Source organism: Carcharodon carcharias, chromosome 2 (genome assembly GCF_017639515.1).
Source record: "Carcharodon carcharias isolate sCarCar2 chromosome 2, sCarCar2.pri, whole genome shotgun sequence".
Lineage (NCBI taxonomy): Eukaryota > Metazoa > Chordata > Chondrichthyes > Lamniformes > Lamnidae > Carcharodon > Carcharodon carcharias.
Genome location: NC_054468.1, coordinates 52,619,341 through 52,642,203, shown reverse-complemented (window position 1 = coordinate 52,642,203; position 22,863 = coordinate 52,619,341). Strand labels below are relative to the sequence as shown.

General features: G+C 41.5%; 1 protein-coding gene across 6 annotated transcripts in view; it reads left to right on the top strand.

Annotated features, from left to right (window-relative positions):
* LOC121290443 (inactive N-acetylated-alpha-linked acidic dipeptidase-like protein 2) overlaps window positions 1-22,863 on the top strand; it is a 999,957-nt gene that overhangs the window by 675,328 nt on the left and 301,766 nt on the right. The gene's annotated exons all lie outside the window — the stretch shown is intronic.

Sequence of the window (22,863 nt, the reverse complement as noted above, 5' to 3'; positions counted from 1 at the left end):
ATGCAGTTTCACATCTTTTTATGCAGCTAATTTTTTTTATTGATGCATGTTTGTTTGTATATAATTTAGAAAATCGCCTATGCAGCTTTAGCATGATAAAATTTGTGGCATGATTTATGCTCATTTTAAATGAGTAAAGGAGTGAGTCTTGCAGTTCTGTTCTTGTACATTCATTAGTAATCAGCTGGTGCAGATTTCCTGCTTTGATTTACATAACGCAGCAGTCTCTTGCTGCAGATCTGAAGTAATGAGCTTTTTTTCCCCAACTGATGTGGATACAAGTAACATCAATTTTTAGCTTATTTGAGCAGATCTGATTAATTACCATTGTATGCAAATGCAGTGAGGAGGAAAAGAAGCAGAAGACAAACTAATTTCTTCCATATTTGGAAATCAAAGAAGCATATTTTTACATGTGCCATGGTTCCAATCAGGGAAATAAAAACCATGATCCAGAGTGTAGAGGAACATCTGAGCACTGTTAAAATATTGGAAGTGCTCTTTTTCAATGTAAAAAAAAAATGTAAATTTTATTATTTGGTTAGTTACAGAGACATAGATATGTTTGTATTTTTATTAATGTAAGAATGAATAGTCTTAGTAGAGGGGCATTACTTGTTAAAAATGTGTTCTAAAATTCAACGTACACTTGCCAACAGTGCTGCTGTAAACTGTTTGGATATAATTTTGCTTTTAGCATTAACAATTTAACAAATTGGCACTTTCAGTTATTTTCTTTTGCAGTTACTGGGCTGGATTTAGTTGGTCTGACATGGGTCTACCCCAGCGGTCGGAGAACTGGTAGAACTTGTCAGCTCCAGTATTAAGTGACCATCGTTGGGCCTTCCACGGGATTCAGGACTCCAGCAGCAGAAGTCCTGCCTGCTGAGAGCTGCAGGCCAATCAGATGCCAGCAGCTCCTCATTGCCAGAGGGAGCAGGGGCAGCTGCTGGCAATGTACCCACCAGAATGGACCGGGCCAATTATGAATGAGGGCGGGATGAGGATTGTGGGGTGAGGATTGCCAGGGAGGGAGTCGAAGAGGTTTTGATACCACTGGAAGAATGATGCAGGGCCTCTCCCATGGTTATTGGGCCCAGTGCCCTCGTTCCCGCGCGACAGGCTGCATTAAATCCAGACAATTGTCTTTTCATACAGCAAGGACAACTGAAATTTTCATTTCATAACTGTAGATGAGACATAAATACAGAAGCATAATCTTAGTACACGATGTGTGTTATATGTGTAATTAGCTCCTCCACAGAATTTCGATGCTAGTTGACATTGTATGTGTTGATTTTCTCATTACTTCCATTCTGCTCAGTTTGTTGAATGTCCTGCCTGGCCTGGCTCATGTTAAATAGATTTAATTGGTATTAGTCCTTGATTCATTAACAGTTTCTATAATCAACAGATCATATGTCTCTGCATCAACATTTCTTCACCTTGGAAGACACCCTATTTTTCTTTCTCCTTTTATCCTTTATCTTTCACCCCTTCTATTTAGCTTGCATCCTTTATATGTACTTAATGCCCTATCCTACTTTCCCTGCTATTTTGAACACTTTCATTGATTGTTGTATGTTTTTTCCTTTTGCCTAATTTGCATCTCATCATTGTTTTTAACTTTTAATTATATTGGGCCAGGTTTCGATTGAATAGTCACCACTATTAAGGGGAAAATTGGACAGCAGCTTCCAGTGATTGCACATGCACAGTTAAGTGTGCAAATCAGGAAGCTGCTGTATGAGCGATCCCCCGTTTGCAGTACTTATGTGATAGATACCCACAAACAATGGCAGAAAAGTTAGAGTGTCTATTCAAGAGTAAGTGTTTTTTAATGGCATACAAATCTAAATTACTGCTAAACAACCTCGCTGGCACATGTGTGGCATCTGATTCTTTTAGATTTGAATTATTGCTAGAGAGTTTGAAAAAAATTTTTTTAGCTTTTTCTGTATCTTTTATCTCTCTCTCTCTCTCTCAATCCCATCTTTTATTCTCTCCCTCTGTTTTGATTTCTGTACATGATTTGACATTGAATTAAACATTCTAACTTACACTGAATAATACGAAGTGGGGGGGGTGGCAACTGGCTCCACACTGAGCAGCCCCGCAGTATTAAAGTGCTGTAAAGCTCATCACCAAGGGCTGAGGGGAACTTCTGCACAGCCCTGCTCCATCATTTCCAGCAGCGCCAGGAAGGCATCAGTGGCAGCTGCTGAGACTGCAGGTGAGGAATGGAGCCCAAGGCTTAGGATCCCCAGAGAAGGTAAGTATGTGGTCTTGGTCTGGGAGGGTTTGGGAGTGTTGGGGACAAGAGCAGTGGGGGTGAGGGTGGGTTTAGGAGAGGGTGCGGGTGGGAACGAAGGTGGATTGGGGCACCCTCCCCCGATCGCCAAAGGGCAGCCCCCAAAGAACGAACCCCACCCCCCCTTCTTCCCGCCCTTTAACCATTTCAGCTTAAAAATCAGGCTCCCCACTCCTGCTCTGCTGGCCACGCCAAACATATTATGGAGTGGGCAGCATATTATTGGGATCAATAGGCTTGATTAACAAGCCTAATTGACTTTTAATTGGTAATTTAAAATGGCGAGTGGGCTGCCGATTTCAGCGCCTGCCCTCCCCCATATGGGGACAAGTTAAGGGGTGGGCAGGAAGGTGGTGGGTTGGGTGCCCACTCCATTTTATGTGTCCCCCACGGGAAACGTGCCCAACAGAAAATGTAAAATCAACCCTCTGTGTGCCTCAGTAAAGATTCTTCAGTCTGATTAGTTAAGGAGACACACGTTGCTTGCCCTGTTCAGGCGTCTCAGATCCCCTGCAAAGGGCACCACGCTCTTTAATTACCACAAGTCACAGTGCAAAAGCCCACAGATATCTTTGGGCAAATGTAAGTGTAATGAATGGCTAACGCTATTTGTTTGTCACTGACTGCAAAATCTGGGCCTGTAGATTTGACCTATATTCTTTCGTAGTACTGAAACTGGTCTAAATTATAGAACGTGTCGTTGGCGCTAAGCAACATGGGTAATGTCATTTTGTGCACTATGTTGGGAATCATTCTCAGTTGTGTCGGCAAATAGCTGCTACGTAATAACCATTTTATGGAAACTCATTTGTAGTATGCATGAACATAGAAAGCAATGCACCAAGGTACTGTAAGCTATAATTCTATTGCATTGTCAATGTTTCAGGAATGTTTGACAATTTCTCTACAGAGAAGATTCACAGAAGAGTAACTTCTAAAGTTTTAAAAGCATAGTTTACTACTGCAAGTAATGAAAAGGTGAGGTCTGAGTTGGAGGATAGTTAAAATGTTAATGAGCTAGGATTTATGTGTTTTTTCATTGATGAACTAATAAGAGGTTTAGTGACTTTTCTTCATAATTAATAAACACCTGTACCCTTGTTTGAAGACTTTTGATCTTTTCATTGTGACCAGTGTGAAGATGCGTGTTATTCTGTAAAGAAGGTTGTGTGTGTCTGTGTCCGTAATTAGTTAAGCTGGAGGGAAGGTGCGTAGAGACATCTTGTCTGTGGGAACTGAGAGATGAAAGGTAAAAAAGCTGGATGCATGCATTGTAATGAGAGGCTATGGTGAAGTTGGATTTCCAGTAAATAGGTTGGGTTTGAAATTTACATTATAGGATAAGTAGGGACTTGACTTTTTAGCTGTTAAATTTCAAAGAGTAGTTTAGAAATGACAAGGATTTTTACAACTTGCAAAGGTTTCATAAGTAAACAAGGGAACTTTATTCAATTTTATTTGACCCGAAAGTGGAGGGAAAAGCAAAACATGAAAGATTTTTATATTTTGGAAATTCAAAGAGGTACTTAGGACAATGGAGTCCAAGATGAAAGAAAGAAAAAATATTTAAGGAAATAAGTTTAGTTGAGTGGTGGTAGCTGTGTGGTGAAGAGGTCCTGAAACCAGCTCTGTGCTGAGAGAAGTTGTGAATTTGAAGCAGCCATTCAGTTTCAAGTCAAATAAGTCTTTGTTTTCAGAAGCAGTCTGTTTCTGAACCTTTCTTTTGGATTTTCACAGTAGGTAGGAAGAAAGTGAGAGGTCGCGTGGTATACCATATAGTAAAGTGTCAGCAGTTTTGCCTTGGGCGATATTACTGGATTTTTATTGTTAAAAATCTATAAGGGACCTGTTGCTGAGTTGCTTACTTGTGTGTTCTGACCAAGTGGTATTTTTGGGGGGAATGTTTTGTAAGACTTTTTTAACTGTGTAACTTTATTCGTGCATGTTTAAGATTTTTTTCTTCTTGTTAATAAATTTTTTAATTTTAAAATCCTAAAAAGGTTACTGGGGCATTATGCTGCTGGAATCAGTAATTTTTCCCCTTGTTTTGAAAATACAAAAAAAGGTTATGACCAGTAAGACAAATTTCCTTCTGGGATTTGGCTTGCTCAGCGAATGACATCGGCTGTGGTCATAACACCAATCAGGAAATAAAACAATGTCAGATAACTAAAAAGCTGCCTAGCTTTTACAAAAGAAGCTGCATCTGAGGTAGAAAGTCTTCAGGAAAGGCAGGCTCAACGCAGGCAGAATCCAGAGAAGTTATTCTGTTTAGGCCAAGCAAGACAATCAATGGAACTGTGTAGCATGGCATGTCATTGAATTATTATTACGTGGAGCCAGATTGTCCTGACTCAACTAAGTAAAGCTAGTCATAACTATTGCTCAGTATGTTCATCTTACTATTGAATAAAACAGCTTATCAATTAAAACTAACCCTCACCTCATTTAGTGTTCACTCAGTCTGTGCTTGGAGAGAGTGAAGAAATACTCAAATCAAAGACATGACTTTCAGGTTCAGCTCACAGTGTTACAGCCCTATCATGGAAATAGATCTAGGACAGTGTAAGTGAACTACTGTAAAGGTAAGACACACAAATCTCTCATGGGGACAGTTGACACCTTTGAACCTGAGAAGGTACCTAAAACTGACCTGAATTTGTAACAGATATTGACCCAAATAGGTCAGCAATAATAGTCCTGTTTCATGAATAACAAATTTAGGATCAGGAAAAGTAACTATTACCCACTGGTAGTCCTCGTTTAATTATTCTGCTCCTGAAAATAAACGTTAGACCTCTGAAGGGCCTACCTGCCAGCTGAATCGCTGCTTGTGTCAGCTGGTGAGACTCAAATCCCATCACTGGTGAGGAGACTGAGGTTGCTCAGAGGTGGTGTGGTGTGATCAAAACTGATGGTATGTCACACATCAGCTAGATAGTGTTGGAGAGATGACAGGCTGAACACCATTTGTCACTCACACACTCTGTTTTGTTTTGATTACAAGCTTAAGAAACAAACAAATTGGGATTAAGCTCCAAAAAAACCAGATTCTGAACACAGTTTCAAAAATACAAGAGATATTGCCAATAATTGGACTATGACGTATCAGCAAAGCAGTTGTGTTTAAACAAGTGATTTTGTGAGACAAGGTTGCACAAATGAAGGTAAAAGCCAGTAATATAATTGCTTATAGCTAGGAAAAAGAAAGTAAGTGTTAGGATTATTTTCAGGAAAAGTAAAGACTATTGTTAAATATTTCAGTTAGTGCTGTAAGTGTTGTTTCTGTTATCCTGCTTCAGTTTTATTTCTGCTTCATGTGCTGGTAGTTGCACTTCTGAGTACTAGAGAATAGATTCCAGGGGCTTGATATTTAGGTCCTTATGGGGCTGGAATGTGAGGTGGTCAGGCAACAAAAACAGCACACGTGTTCCGAGCTCCATTGCATTTCTTCAAGGCAGGATGGGGTTTCAGCAGGGCGCCCTGACCACAAACAGCAGGTTCGGAGGGGAGGTGGGGAGGGGAAGGGCGAATTTAACTGCTTGGGAGTGGCCTCCCAGTGGCAGGCTGCCAGAGCACAGGTAGAAGCCCTCCCCGCCTGCTTGGGTGCTGCAGCAGCCACAGACTGTGATGCAGAGAGTGTTTTCCACATTCCCCACATCTGTGGCCTGGCTGCAAAAGCCATTTTTATTTTAAACTTTAAAAAAAGTGGTAGAGAGTGTGCCTCCATTTTGAAGCGCCATCTCCATCACTTACCTGCCATCACTGCTTGCTACTCCTTTTAAGAAAGCCTCTGATTGAACCTTCAGCTTCAAGAGCCTACCCACCATTCTTAATTAGAAGGCATGCCTGCCCCCTGGTCCTTTATGAGTTGCCCTAGGTAAAATCACGATGAATGACTGTTTCCCACACAATGCGGGGACTGGAACCCCATTTCAACCTCAAGGTGGAGCTCAGAATTTCGCTTGAAAAATCCTGCCCCAGATCTCAGCCTGATGCTTCTGAGGATGAGAAGGGAGATGGGATGGGGAAATCATTTGGATACCTTGTATCAAGTAGTTCAGAAAGGCATAGTTGGAGGTATTGAAACTGGTTGCCTATCAGGTTAAAAATAACGTGAAGATTGAGGAGACTTTAAGGGAAAAGATAAGTAAAAAAAAAATGTGGAAACATTTATAAAATTCACTTTTTACAGGATGTAAAAGACGAAGAGTACCCATGACAAATGAAGTGCTTGTGAAAAATAGTTGGAAGCGTGCTTTTTTCAAAGTGAATAAAATTAGGAACAAATAATTACAGCTATGCTATATATTTTATATATACTGAGTAACTGAAGACAGTCATTCAATTGACCTGATATCTTATTAAATTCAGCGCAGACAGAATCTACTATTACTTTTCAATCCAATTTTCTGCCCCTGTTTGAGAGATTATATTTTATGCCGCGGGCAGCATTATTGAGCCTATGAGTTAGCACCTACAAGGCATGAATTTTACAGGTCTATTTTCACTCCTTATGAAGGCACAACACAGCATGCTTACTGCTTAAACTCTTAACAGCTGTGTTCTCTTCACACCCACGCACTGCACAAATATTCCCTTAGCAACCGTACTGCCACCTATGAACAGGAGCACTAAGCTAAAGAATTAAAATGGCTTTTGCAGTCACAACCATGGCAACAACCACAGAGCCAATTTATATACTTTGATTTGAAAAAATGCCATATCTGCTATGATACTATGGCATCATTAAGTACTGTAATGCTTTAATCTTAGGTAAATGTTCCTTTTCCCCCTGTTTTAAATCTTTTTTCCACTTCTTCCACTCATGTTTTGATACCAATAACTTCTGCTAGGATTTGTTTTCACAGAGACTTTCAGCTCTCTGGCACTTGGTCCAATTGGCCATTCTATATGTGGAAACCTACATGATAGCCATTAGGAAGCTATTCAACTCTGACACATCAGAGCACATTGCATCCTTTCTGGCACAGTTTCCAGCAGGGTTACTCGATAGCAATTCAGAGTTGGCAACCTGACAAGACAGCATTTTCTCCCTAACTTCCAAACCCAGATGTTTTCTGACCAATTGGTGTTCCCTACCACCATCCTAGCCAACTAATATTTTGTTGTCAATGTAACTGGACAGACTAGTGATTGGTCCTGGGGCCTGAATTTTCGGAACAACAGAGAGCCTCTCCATTGAGGCAAAAATGGTTGATAAGCCCAGAAATCGGAAGCCCTGCCTCCAAACCTGGCACTTCCAACTTTTGTGAGTCAGTCCGGGGTTCGTGCATGTGCGGTTTGCAGAAGCAGCTGGCCATTTAAATCATCAGTTGCCTCCACTGAAGTGGGATTTTGATCGACCAGGTGAAACCTGATGTGTGCACATTAGACCGGGTAAGAGCAGGTCTGAACTAGGTGGATTCATTTAGATAGCAATCTCCCCTTTGGATCTGGTCCGGGGACACCTCTGGGGGAGGTCAGATGCCCTTTGGGGTAGGTCCGGTGTCCTTTGGAATTGTTAAAAGCAGGTATAAATATGTGTAAAAAGTGCATAAACTCATTGGAACTGACAACAGACCTGTCAAGATCAACTGTTAGAACTGTCAGAAGCGCCTCTCAAAGGGACCTACCAAAAGGACCTGTCAGGACTGTCATGAGGACCTGCCAAAAGCTGTCAAGGAAGCTGTCAATTTGTCGAGGCACTTAAAAGACCTGCCCTTTAAATTTTAGAAAAAATTGGTGTATTCAAAAAAAATTGCTTGCTGTGGGTACGGGGCATAGGTTAGCATGGAGCTTATGGGGGTGGGTTCAGGAGACTGAGGTGATATGGAGCCTATGGGGGATGGGTACAGGGTCATAAGATGATACGGAGGGTATGTGGCAATGAGGGGTCGGTACAGGGACATGAGAACAGCACAGATAAGCTAAGGGGAGTATGGGGGTGGGGTGCGTGGTGAAGGCTGGAGGGATGTTTTTTATTTTATTGTTTTAATTTTAATTTTTCACACAGCACCAGTGCACCGAGGCATGCCTTCTGGCCAGCCCTATTCTGCACCTGGCAGCCTCCGTACTCGTTCCAGTTCTGATTTCTAATCCAGCCTGCCCCTCTTGAAATGAACATTCCAACTTCCGGGCCTCTTTCCCTTGGTTGGGTTTGCAGAGCCCACAAATGCCCCGACTCTGCTCCTAACCCAGGAGCGAAGATCTAGGCCTGGATCTTCCTGACCTGTAGGCATCATCGCCACAGTACAGAGAACATTTACCTTCTGGGGCATCAGGAGAATGTGGTGTGCTTTGTTTTTCCCGTTTTTTCATGCATAATGGTGGACACTTGCAAACTGTTACTTGTTTATGTTTATAGGTAACCCTGTCACCTGCATATTATTTCTTGAGCCAGCTCTTTGGATAAAGATTATATCAGACAGACCCTTAAAATGTATCATCTATTTTCTCTGTCCTCACTTCAAGACCCAAAGTACATTCCAGTTCCATCAAGATGCTCAAGGAGATGATTGGGTGCCAACTGTGTTATTAGGTATTCGCGGGCAAATCAGGTTGTCTTTCACCATGTTTTACAGTTATTCTGTGATGAAATTAAGATTAATTCCTTTACTTTTATTACTGCAAATCATTGCTTTAAAAATTATTCAAACTGAATTAAAATCACTAATCACCACTGTAGTTCAGAATGAACTGTTGTTAGACTGGGATCCAAACCTGTATTGGTAGATGTTTTCCCAAACCAGGAACTGATATATATGCCATGATGTTTGTTTCCGTGAACATTCTGTTTTCTCTGTACAGACTAAGGCACTAGAGACACCATTAATTGTTTATAAATCTGTATTTTGTATTGTACTAAATAGTGAATTATGCTCAACAGTTTGACAGATGCTGCTGCCATATGGACTTATTAAAGACCTCCCTGTTGGCTATCTTAGCCGAGTCAACCCCACCCAAAGCAAATTTGTATTTCTGCATTTGCTTTGTTAGGATAAGTTGACAGTCAAAAATGATGCTCTGTTTAGCATGCTGTACATTTTTTTTTATTGTTCAAGGCTTGATCAAAGTATAGCTGCCGACTGTTCTTCATTGCAATCAGAATTCTGCTGTATAAACTTCCCTAATCCTTAGTATTAAATCTTAATTTTCAGTATTGATTGCTAAGTGGCATTTATCTCCCTTTCTTAACATCTGGGAACCAATGCTGATGTTGCAATGAAATTGTTATTCCTATTGCAGAATGATTAATATGCTTGACGAGTTTAATTTTTCTACTGCTGTCCTTAGCTGTTGTGCTGCATTCAGCATTCCTAGTTTTTACCCAGAACTTGTCTCCCTGTTGTCAAAGATGATAAGTGGGAATCCTCTTTGATCGTGAAGCTTGCATTTCCCTATAGTGAAATTGCATCTAGTCCATTGCAACCGGAATACTAAACATTGCTGAGTACCTATAGCTAGGTTTATTTGTATTCTTCAATGCAGAGCCAGGACAAACCTTTTAATCCTTCTAACTTCTGAAGGTCAGTAGATTTTAAACTATTTTCCCTTTTGAGGGCTTATTATTAACTATAGATAAATAGTTTCTGAAGTGCACAGAATCCTTGTATTTTCAGGTGAGTTCAATTCTAAGTAAAACTTAAGTCACTGGTGATTTAAGAGAGCAGTCATTTTAAATTTCGAGAGCTAAGTTTTTCAATGACAAATTATGACTTAATTTCACTTCTATTCCGAGTATCACGATATTTTATAGTAAGCTAAGTGAACACATTTTACCACTTATATTTTACTTACAATATTTTAACAGTAAAAAGGGACTAAAGAAAGGAAATCAACATTGGGAGATATAAATCAAATGGCTGTAGGCAACAGTATACACCAGAGGAGAGCGATATGGTGCATAGCACAATGAATGCAATTTACAGCCACAATAAAGAAAGCAATAAAGAAAGGGTCTTGGGGATTTATAGACAGTGGAATAGAACTCAAATCCCAGGAGATGACAATGAGTCTGTGCAAGAAACTGAAATGTTAATTCTGAAATGTTGCATTTGTTTTTGGTTTCTTTACTATAGCAAGGAGATTCAGGCATGGGGGTTTTGCAGAAAAGAACAGCAAAACTGATATCTGCTTATACATATTAAAAACATCAAGGGATATGGGGATAGTGCGGGAAAATAGTGTTGAGGTAGAAGATCAGCTATAACCTCAATGAATGGTGGAGCGGGCTCGAAGGGCTGAATGGTCTACTTGCTCAGGATTAGCAGAGGGATGCTGCACAGTTTTATCTATAAATGGTTATGAACGTGTAGGGTACAGTTTGGCCAGAGAAGCAAGTGATATGGAAAAATATTGAAGACAATTGGCTTCAAGAAGAGGGATGGAATTGGTGATAAGGGCACGCAATTTAGACCAAAAGTGAGCCTTAGGCCTCAACTAAATAAGCCAGACAAGCTGTTGGCACCTCCCACTTCTTCACTGGCAGCTCATCTTCCTCCATATTTCTCTTCTGTGCCTTCTCTTACTGCAATAGTTCCTTGTGACTATATCAGTTTTCACTATCCTGAAAATCCAATCTTTCACTGCTGGCTAGACTTTATGCAAAACATCATTCCAAACTGATTCACAAACCATCTGAAATCAAAGGCCAAATTGCTCAATGATGTTTTGTATATACTGTGCTTTTATTGTAGTCTTCAGTAAGCAAGCAAATGCCTCTCAGACCCCCAACATGATTCTGTTTCATGGACATGTGTATTGATCTGTGAACCAAACAGGTGACAATCCCCAAAGAAGAGTTACCAATTTCTCCCATAGATTTAGAGCAAAGGAAAATAAATTATGCTTGAATATGTGTAGAGTGACTAGAACTCTCTATGTAAGACTGATTGCTCTGAGGATGAAAGATACTATTTATATGGCTGTTATACAAGCATAATGCAGTAACATATATTCATGAGTTTAATAGAAGTACATTATTTTAAAATCTTGTTTACTGTTTAATATTCAGCCATATTCTGGGATAAATATTACTATTTATCCCAGTTCCACAGGATAACCGCTATATTACGCAAATATACTCCAGCTGCAGTTTTTAATGGAGGTTGCAGCAGAGAATTGGCAGGGCCAGGTATGGCTGCAGCTCCTCAGCCCCAATGGAATACATGGCAGTCCAAATTATTGGTGCAGCAGAGACTGAGGCTGTTGCTAAAACTATCCAGGATGATGGCATGTTTCTGTCTTATGCACCTTCCCACATTTCAATTCATCCTCATTCAGGAAAAGATGCAAGCTGCAAATGGTGTGACCATGCACTTCTTGCTTTTCACCCACAACCCCTTCCCTCACCCCAAACCTACCCTTCAGACACCCAAAGACCTGACACCTGACCAGCCAGTGCAGCCTGATGCTGAAGGCTGAGAAGAAGTGCAGACATCTGATGAAGAAGCACCGGGATTTGATCTGACACATTTGATCAATCACCATCTGACAATGCACGAAGTTTAGAGGGTAGCTTAGAGGCGAGATCAGCATGTGGTAGGTCACCAGGCACAAGTGGGCTGCAGCAAGGCCAGGAGAAAGAATAGTGCATGTGTCAGCCCACCAGATGGCGAATTCTGACACCAAGGGCTCAATGAGAACTTCACTGGGGCAGCATACAGTAAAAAGGCTGATGGGCATGCTCAGAGATGTTTGGTATATTGGCAGGCCTTGTCAGGTAGTTTGTTGTCACTGTCAGCGAGCATGGACAACTTGGCACAGGGCTTTGCACAGATCTTGGAGCTCATTCTTTCCAGTTTGGAAATGGTGGCTATCTCCATTACAGCGCTTGTGGATGAATTGTGATACAGTTTCTGGTGGCTGATGCCTTAGCTTCCATTGCAGCACAAGCAGAAGCCACTCAACATCAGATTACTGTAGTGCAAGTTCAGACTGAAGTCACAAGATCTGTGCTTGCTACTGTGCAAGCCCAGCTTGCCGCTACACAAGCTCAGGCTAATGATTTTGGATGTGGTTGCCAGTGCTCAAAGCAGTATGCAGGCCCTCTCATCAGATTACTGGAAAAGGTGAGGAGCTGCACAGGGTGTAGCAGTGACTCCATGGAGCACAAACCTGCTGCATCCTCTTAGGATGACAGCATTTGTGTTCCCACCACTGCCATTGTGCCAGTGCCCCTGTTGCTGCTGCTTAACCAGCCCAGCCTGCTCCCACCATACTGAGATGATGCAATCAAAGCTAAGGCCCAAAATCTAGGCCCAGAGCGGCCCAAGGTTGTCCTCCAAGGCCATTTGCAATCTTCCACCAGTGAAATCAGAAGCCTTTCACCAGCCATGCTACAGCCACTGGGATAGCACTGCATAGGAGCACCAGGACAGGCAAAGGTACCCACAGAGGAATACACAAGCATGAATAGTTAAATTTTGTATGTATAACTGCCAGTGTTGCTAGATAAAATTATTACTGAATGGCCTTTTGGTGGTGCTTTTTATTTTAGGATTTTGGCCAAGTGGATGCTGCTACAGTCTATGGCAGATGGAGGGAAGGGTGGGGAATTGTGGGCAATGGTCATGTGGAGATATTTGTAGCGGAGCCGAAGCTGGCTGGGTTGCTCACAGTCTGCCCCTCCGGAGTGACGATTTCCCAGATGCCTCCTTCCTTCTTCCTTGTGAGTGCCAAGTGACAAAAGGCTGCACCCTCGATTGCCAGGTTGTTTAGAACAAATCATCCAACCATGATTTTGGAGATAGATGCCAGCATGTACTGGTGGGCTTTCCCCCCTTCACTCTGCCCCACACCCCTGTGGGCTGCAGGCAATGGAAACATTGATTTAGAATGCCAGTGGTTTGCTCCACAAACTTCTTGGTGGCAGCATGGCTTGTTGTACAAGTGTTGAAGTGCTGTCCATGTCTGATCAGGTGGTGAGTGAGGGTTGGGGGGGGTGGTGTTGGCTGGCATAAGCTTCATGTAGAGCAGATCACTCTTGTCACCAAACAGCCCTCTGGTAGCTCACAGATGGTAGGAGTGGCTAACTGGTGTGGCATTGAAGCATTGTGGCTGATGCCAGCAAGGTGAGCATTCACAAATGAGCTGTTCTGTGCATGTTTGCATGCCAACAATGGCATAGAACCTTTCTCAGTTGCAGAACATCTTCCCATTGAGATGTGGCAATCACAGAGTCATGTACGTGCAGTCAGTGTCTCCCTGCACTATAGGGAATCCCACTACCCTGCCATGTACATGCTCTTCCTGCTTTTCTCTGCTTAGAGAGAGCCTGAAGTCCCTTATCTTTGCATAAAGAGCCTCTGATGCTGTGATACAGGAACTTGAGAGATATTGGTGATTTCACTGTGTCCAGCTTGGAAAGATCTTGTGGCATGGAAATTGAGTGCCATGGTGACCTTGATGGATTACTGGCTCACCACCACCTTCTCAAAGTCAATTAGAGATGGGCAATAAATCCTGGCATAGCCAGCGATGCCCACATCCTGTGAGCAAATAAATAAAAAACAGGAAAAAAATGCTGTCCTCACGCTGTGTATTCACCCTGAAGCTACACATCTGATTGTAGGAGGTGACACAGTTCAGTGACCATCTTCTTGCTGTAGCCATCTCAGGCACTGCTCCTGGCTGAGGTTGAGGTAGGAGAAATGCTGTCTGAAGATTTTAGATGGTACAGCCTTCCATTGAGAGCCGCCCTCCTCCTACCTCTGCGCACAGCTTTGCCTTTCTGCTGTCTGTGCTCCAGCTCCCTGTTGGTGCAGCAGCCAAAGAGGGACTGCAGCAATAGCTCTGATGAGCGAAAGCAGGCTTTCTGCTCAAGTCTTCAAATCCTACTGAACTCTTTGTAAAGGTCTAACCCACTCCCATCTGACTCCAACAACAGCAGTCCGCAGCACTTCCACTAAATTTAGTAACAAAAGAAAGTCAAAAGCATCTCACCTGAGGTGAGGTCCTGTGCTGATTCTTTTAAGTAATGGTGATGGGGGTGGTGGTGGTGGTGGGGGTGGGGCGGGGGTCCTTTGGCTGTAGCGCTGACTGACATCGCAGTCTGCCCTGTACATGGTTTTTGTGTGTACACAGCACACAAGCCCTTCCAAGCATGGTGATTGGTGCAGAAATGAGTATGCTGCCACTTTTAGCCCTTCCAGACTACTGTAGCACCCAAAACAGCAGCACTACAGAGTTTAATTTTACAGCCATGATGCCTTCATTTTGCAACAATCCACTGTGCCATTTGCATTTGAGCTATCACCACAAAGCAAAGGTCACAGAGGACATTGACTGACAACATGTTTCATTACTCTGTTGCACAGTGCAATGTGGGTGGCATGCATGCAATGAAACACATTCTGCCACGCGTAATATGATAGAATAGCGCATTGATGAAACGGAGCTTCAGCTGCCACATGATAATACCACAGCATGATTCCCATTTAATTGATTTAGCCCCCTTTGTCTCCTATGAATTATTATTGGAGAAATTAAATCACCCATGAAAATAATGTGCAAAATTGTGACAGGCAAAATAAATGTAACTCAATGAGTAAGCATTACAAATACATTTGGCAGGTTTTTATTATCAGCAGTAAATGAATGGTGCCAACACTTTGCGACACTTGCACTTGTCCATAGATTTCCTATGATCCTTTGTACTGGAAGTTTCCCTCGGCCAACAATTCATGAAGCACAGTGCCCTCTACAACACATCTGGGACAGGTGAACAGGGCATGCAAATGTATCACCTTAACCAATCATAGAAACATGGAAAATAGGAGCAGAAATAGGGCATTCGGCCCTTCGAGCCTGCTCCACCATTCATTATGATTATCCAACTTACTAGCCTGCTCCTGCTTTCTCCTCATATCCTTTGATCCTTTTCGCCCCAAGAGCTATATCTAACTCCTTGAAAACATAAAATGTTTTGGTCTCTACTTTCTGAGGTAACGAATTCCACAGGCTCCCCACTCTCTGGGTGATGAAATTTCTCCTCATCTCAGCCCTAAATTGTCTACCCCGTATCCTTAGACTGTGACCTCTGGTTCTGGACTCCCCCACCATTGGGAACATCCTTCCTGCATCTACCCTGTCTAGTCCTGTTAGAATTTTATAGGTTTCGATGAAATCCCCCCTCATTCTTCTGAACTCAAGCAAATATAATCCTAACCGGCTCAATCTCTCCTCATATGTCAGTCCCGCCATCCCAGGAATCAGTCTGGTAGATCTTTGCTACACTCCCTCTATAGCAAGAACATCCTTCCTCATATAAGGAGACCAAAACTGCACACAATATTCCAGGTGTGGTCTCACCAAGGCCCTGTACAATTGCAGCAAGACATCCCTGCTCCTGTACTTGAATCCTTTCGCTATGAAGGTCAACATACCATTTGCCTTCTTTACTGCCTGCTGTACCTGCATGCTTACATTCAGTGACTGGTGTACGAGGACACCCAGGTCTCATTGCACATTCCTGTCTTTCAGCTTATAGCCATTCAGATAATAATCTGCCTTCCTGTTTTTGCTACCAAAGTGGATAACCTCACACTTATCCACATTATACTACATCTGCCATGCATTTGCCCACTCACTCAGCTTGTCCAAATCACACTGAAGTACCTCTGCATCCTCCTCACAGCTCACCCTCCCACCCAGCTTTGTGTCATCTGCAAATTTGGAGATATTACATTTAGTTCCCTCATCTAATTCATTAATATATATTGTGAATAGCTGGGGTACCAGCACCGATCCCTGCGGTACCCCTCTAGTTACTGCCTGCCATTCGGAAAAAGACCCGTTTAGTCCTACTCTTTGTTTCCTGTCTGCCAGTTAGTTTTCTATCCATCTTGATACATTACCCCCAATCCCATGTGCTTTAATTTTACACACTAATCTCTTATGTGAGACTTTGTTGAAAGCCTTCTGAAAGTCCAAATAAACCACATCCACTGGCTCCCCATCATCAACTCTACCAGTTACATCCTTGAAAAATTCCAGTAGATTTGTCAAGCACAATTTCCCTTTCCTAAATCCATGCTGACTCTGTCTGATTCTGCCACTGTTTTCCAAGTGCTCAGCTATTAAATATTTCATAATGGACTCTAGAATTTTCCCCACTACCCTCGTCAGGCTGACTATAATGCCCTGTTTTCTCTCTACCTCCCTTTTTAAATAATGGGGTTACATTAGCTACCTTCCAGTCTGTGGAAACTGTTCCAGAGTCTGTAGAATCTCGGAAGATGACCACCAATGCATCCAGTATTTTTAGGACCACTTCTTTAAGTAGTCTGGAATGTAGATTATTAGGCCCTGGGGATTTATCAGCCTTCAATCCCATCAATTTACCCAACACCATTTCCCTACTAATACTGATTTCTTTCAGTTCCTCCCTCTCACTAAACCCTGTGTTCCCCAACATTTCTGGTATGTTATTTGTGTCCTTCTTTGTGAAGACAGAACCAAAGTATGTATTTAGCTGGTCAGCCATTTCTTTATTCCCCATTATAAATTCCCCTGTTTCTGACTGTAAGGGACCTACATTTGTCTTAGCCAATCTTTTTCTCTTCACGTACCTATAGAAACTTTTACAGTCAGTTTTTATGTTCCCTGCAAGCTTACTCTCGTACTATATTTTCTCCTTCTTAATCAATCTCTTAATTAATCAATTTTTATTCAATATCAGATTGATAAATGAATAGCATAGAGTCTGAACCAGTGTCAGGTAGAATATTTAATCCAATGTCATACCATGTACAGCAAGCAAAACAGAAAGGGAAAGGAAGATTAAATGAAGAGAGAAAGGTACAAGAGACAGAATGAAAAAAACAAAACCTGTTTTATTTTTTGAACAAGTTAAGTACAGAACTTCACATTGTTTCATGTATGTCAATGTCAAGTATCTTGGCAAGATACTGTTACATTGTAGCTTCTGAAATGGAAGGGCATCTTGGGCTGCAACATCCCGACTTATGCTGATATTAACTGTGTGTGTACAGTTGTTGGAAGTTACTCTCTAATTTGTACATTAATAACAATGAGTATTGTTAGAATCACTGTTATTTCTACGGTAAGATTCTGTCCAATATTTTACATTCACATGCAGAAATGACAACATAAGTCTGCAGTATTAACCTAACGTAATTAAACAAAGGTGATTAATTTCAAAATTTTGGCTCCTTTAGTGGTCACTATTGATACATAGTTTTAAGCTTGTGGATTTTACAATTTTACCCTCATTTATATGTTTGCATATAGTTGTTCTCCATCCTGCATGAAATTTAATGTGCTCAGGAAATGTTAACAGGTAACAGATTTGTTTAATTTACTTAAAAAAAAACCTTTGCTTACATTTGGAATTTTAACTGCTTCCCCATATTTGAATTCCTCATAGTTAAGACCTCCAAAGGAAATATTATTGTAGAAGCTCTCAAATTAAAACTACATAGCACATTCAGTAACTATAGAATCTGAGAAAGGTAGATCAATTATTTTTTTTGATATTTAAAATTCAATAATATTTTGTATTAGAGGTTAGAAATCTCAGGTAACCTCTTCCTACATGACTATTCAGCTGATCTTTCAGTCTACGTATTATGTAGTATAGCAGTTTGTCAAAATTATGTTACTGAGTAAACACCTTTAAAAGTGAGTGACCCAGTTCATAGATGTCCTGGCATAATTGTGCCATTGGGTATAGATTCTTGCACATCAAGTTTCTGGGCATGTTCTTGCTATTTAAAATGGTATTAAGGGAAGGAAAATGATGGGGTTGCTCCTCCACCTCAAGAGGCTGAATCAAATAGTGGTGTCAGGTCACAACAACCAGTCACCTGCCTGCTCTTCTCAATAAAAATGGTAGAGGGGAATAGTTGAAAATGGGAAAGAAATAGTGTGTCAGTTGCGCAACTAGAATTTATAGATACCAAGGATTTAAAAGATAGCAAACAGAAAACTACGCTATTATATTTTACAATGGGGTCAGAACCTTAAATTTTTTGAAAAGCCTATAATCAAACAGTAGCAATATATGTTAGAGTTAGTATTGCTTCTCAGCAGTTATTTCTGTAATACATCAAATCTTCTTAATTAAACCAGCAGATCGCGATAGAACTACAAGTTTCCAGACAAATCAAGTGAGAAAGTTGCTGAGAGGGCATTACTGAGTTATTAAAGTGGTGGATATTTCCATTGCAGGCTATGTGAATTAATGTGCAAAATAAGCCCACACAATTTTTAAAAGGGGCTTACTTTGTGAATCCAATGATATATTCTTTTGTGTTTATTCCTGTCAGTCCTGAGACATGTCATCTCAATATATCTCTCACACCTCACAACTAGCCTGAACAGTCTCCCTGTACTTCATGTCAGCAGTACATTATTTTAAATGTTTAAAATTATTTTCTATTTTACATAATTACCCAAAGCACCAGGTGCTGTGCAAGTCTCGACTAAAGGCTGAAATTGGAAACTTGAATGCTAGATCCTGAGGTCTTCATCAGCAATATAAAACAGGAATGAAGACCAAGCTCAAGTGTTCAAACTTCATGTACTTGGAGGAACATTAACATTTTATTTGAATTTCTGACTATGACATTTTTTATTTCTCGTATGGAATTTGTGTGCAACAATTACATCTGTGCAATGAATGATGTCATGAAGTTCTAGATCCTCATTTGAGAATTTGCTTCAGTGGGAAACAATGACTTGAATTCAATCTGAATTCTACAAACATTCGTTATGTTTTGGGTTGCATCTTCCAATTTATGCTCTAATAAGAATACTTTAGTTAATTGCTGTCTAGCAACCCCATCATTTTGCAAGATCCTAATAATTACAGATGAGCTGTAGGCTGTTTGTCCTTAGTTCGTCCATCCAGAAAGTTCTTCCTTTGCCATATCTAGTTGTGTCTTAAATTATTACATGTTTTTCACTGTTCCAGTTGGATGTCTTTTTCATATATTGATCAAATTTTGTGCGAAGGCGAACTTCCAGAAATGAATCCTAGATTTGTCTTATGGTGGTTTGAACCTTGTTTTACTCTTAAAATTTAAAGCAATTTTCTGAGTTTACCTTTTCCATACTGTTAATTATCTCATCTATACGATGCTTGCTAAAGCCCATGTTTATCCATCCTTTCTTCCAAATTCCCTCCAGCTCTAGGGATCAGGCTTATGAGTGCCTTCAGCACTCACATGTCTCTATTATGTATGGTGGTCAGAAACAGTATTCGTAGTGTGATCTGATCAGAACGTTACAGAGTTCAGTTATGCCTTCCTCTTTCTTGAATTGTATGATTTTAGTTATATCAGTCATAATTTATTGACTTTGTTAATTTTGCTTTGCACGGATGGACATATTGACACTTAGGCTAGTAAGACTTATGGGTGAAGCTGAGTGACTCCCATGAGCTATTTAATGCACTATTCATAGGGCAGGATTTTTCCCTCCGTGAATTGGGGGCGGGGCCCGCTCACCGAGGGGAAAATGACGTGGGATGACGTCAGAAGGAACCCCTGTTATATTGAAGGTCATATTAATGGCACTGAGTACCACCTATCTCACCCCCAGAACAGCAGGCAGGGCAGGAAACTATTCAAAAACCTGACAAGGGCAGCCAAGGTAACAGACCAGCCAGTTTGCCTTTTTATTCTTGAGCAACACTAGAAGAAAATATTGATTATCCTCCATTGTTACTGAGAGCACAAGTCTTCCCTCAGTTTAAGGAGCTAACCATCTTTGAGGAGCAGGCCTCTTAACTGTTGGGAAGGTGCTCAGGTCTAGGGGGAAGGTGAAATGTGAAATCAGTAGACTGCTCAGGGCGCACAGACCCAAGCATTCATCACAGGCAGCCCTGCAACTTTAAATTACATCTAGTTGGTTCTTAACTAAAGGAAGAAATATTCAAGGAACGTCGCTTGTGGAGCTGGCTTCAAGAAGGACACTAGCATTTATTTGATGGTCGTCCCATTGAATCCAGTTGATGCAGAATAGGCATTGCTCTTGGATTTTCTCTAGTGCTCATAAGTGTTGCTGGTACACAGTCTAGATCTCACTGCAGTTCAGGAGTGTGGTGAAGACAAATGCTCTGTACACTAGGACTTTTGTTGTTTTGTAAAGGTCTTTGCTGTGGCTAATTGAGGCCATTGACAGGATCATTAAGATAATTAAAGACCTGCCCGTCCAAGCTTCAGGCTGGTGGGCAGGCCATGAGCCCCAGCTGGCTTCTGATTATTCATGAAACTTCATCCACTGGTGGGATGAAGTTTCATGTCCGTTTTTTAAACATTTAATGAATTTTATGTATTTATTATTAACATGTCCCATCTTGTGTGACATTGTCACATGAGGGATACATGTTAATAATTTCAATATTTATCTATTTTTAGACTTTACTTACCTGTCACGAATCTCCCTGAGACAGGACTTTGCCTCAGGGAGCAGTGCACTCTTTCGCACGTATGCGCGAAAGAGCGCACTTTGACAGATGGGGAATCCCTCCCCCACCCGCACAGGAAGCACATAGCGCTTCCTGTCGGGCAGGTTACTGGGAATGCCTTAATTGGCCCACCCACTCAAAATGGCGGTGGGCCCCGTTTTGGTGGCGGCTGTCCGCCTGTCGTCGAGCTGGTGGGGCCTGCATGCCATCTGAGGGCAAAATTCTGCCCATGGAGTATGTTTGCTGCTCATTTTTCCTTCCTATATGTAGAACATTTGTACGCAATAGATTATAAATGAAATCATTCTGCTCACTGTGTATGTTTTCCAATTTAGTTTATAATTTTTGAGCTGCCTCCTTTGCATCTACTGTCCCTTCCAACTTGATATCAGTTATCAATTTAACTAATTTGCATTTCTGGGCTGGATTTAATGGAGGAAATGGGAATCTCGCCCAAGCCCTGTGTCTCCTCATTTAGGGAAGGCTCACTGTATCAGGGCACCAGCAGGTCTTCCCACTGGATCAAGTAACCCAGGGGCAGAGATCCTGCTGCCAAGGGCTTCTGGTCAATCAGAAGCTCAGAGTTGTGGATGGACCGAACACACAGGTGAGTGATGGCAGGAGGGGGTTCCTGGGATAGTGATCACTAGGGAGGAGGAGAGGGCGTTTGGCAGAAGGGGTGGATATCACCCTCAGGAAACCTTGACCTTCCTGATGCCATGTCACTTGATCAGGCACTGAGTGCCTGACGATGAGGGGCAACCACACTGTTGATATACTGGCTTTGGAAGAGGTACAGCAGATTCACCATTAATTGCCCAATTAAGGGCCTCAATTGGTGGCAGGGCAGGAAAGATGCCCACAGACTTTCCCATCACAGACTTAATCAGGATGGAAGCAGGAAGTTAGCACCACCCGCCGCCCTCTCACCCGATTAAATGCCCGCTCTGCTACTAAACCCGCCATGGGGGAGGGCATTAAATTCCGCCTTTTGAATCTGAGTGAGTTTAAAAGCGCATGGGTCATGATCGGGTGAGAGAGTGCAGGGTGGAGATTCTGCTGCCCTCCTGCCCCACTCAGTATCTCCATGGAGATAAGTCATTCAGCAAATACTTGTTTCTTGCTGTGCAGCCAATGTATTATCTGTTCCCAAGATTTACCTTGCATCTCCATAGCTTTGAACTTAATTAAAAGCCTTTTGCATGGCAAGTGTGTTCATCAATTTTTATGTGGAATTTTGTGAACTGACTTGGGAGCTCTTAGTGCAACACATCATCGGGCTTTCCAATGTCCCCTTGGATTGCCACCTCCTCAGAAATGTTTAAGGGCTGGTCACTTAGGATGTTACTCTCTTCATTCCTTGTTGACTGCAGTTTACCAGGTTTAATCTTTCACAGATAATTCACAAATATAATGCTGAGGATTGACTTAATTGTGAGGGATCAAAGTAAGATTAATCGGTCTTGGCTTTGTCTTTTTTGAATGTGGGCAGCACATTAGCTTGTAACATTTCTACTGATACCTCCCCAGTGTTCTCATTATGATTGTTGGTGCCTCATAAGTCTCCCTCCTAGTGACTCTTTACACTTCAGAATAAACATCAACCTCCTCCAGGAATGTATTTAGTCTTGAGTTCTTGAGACTTCAATCCCATTGATATTAAAGTCATTCATTTAGCTTTGGCTGCCTCTGAATATGTATACTGCTCATGTCATTCTTCGAAAATACTTGATGGAAGTTATCATTCAGAAAGTTTACAATCTTGTATCCCTCATCAGATTCAAGCTAGTTTGCTCTTTTTATGTTTTCCTCTCTTCTCTACCTCCTTACGTTGAACTACTGAAAAAACGTTGTGCTGTTATATTTTACCACAAAGTACTTGACATAGTTATAGTTTATTTTTGTTCTCCCTCTGCTCCTTTACTCACCCTTCAACCTGTTTTCCATGTCACTATATTTTCATTCTCAATTGTATTAGCAGCAAAGAATAGCTACCTAATAATTTTTTACAGTGAGTGGACTGAAAGGTCCACTAACAAGATAATTCATTTTTTGTTTCTTTAAAAACATGTTAACTATTTGTGGCAGTATTTGTGCATTGTTCGTAAAGGAACTA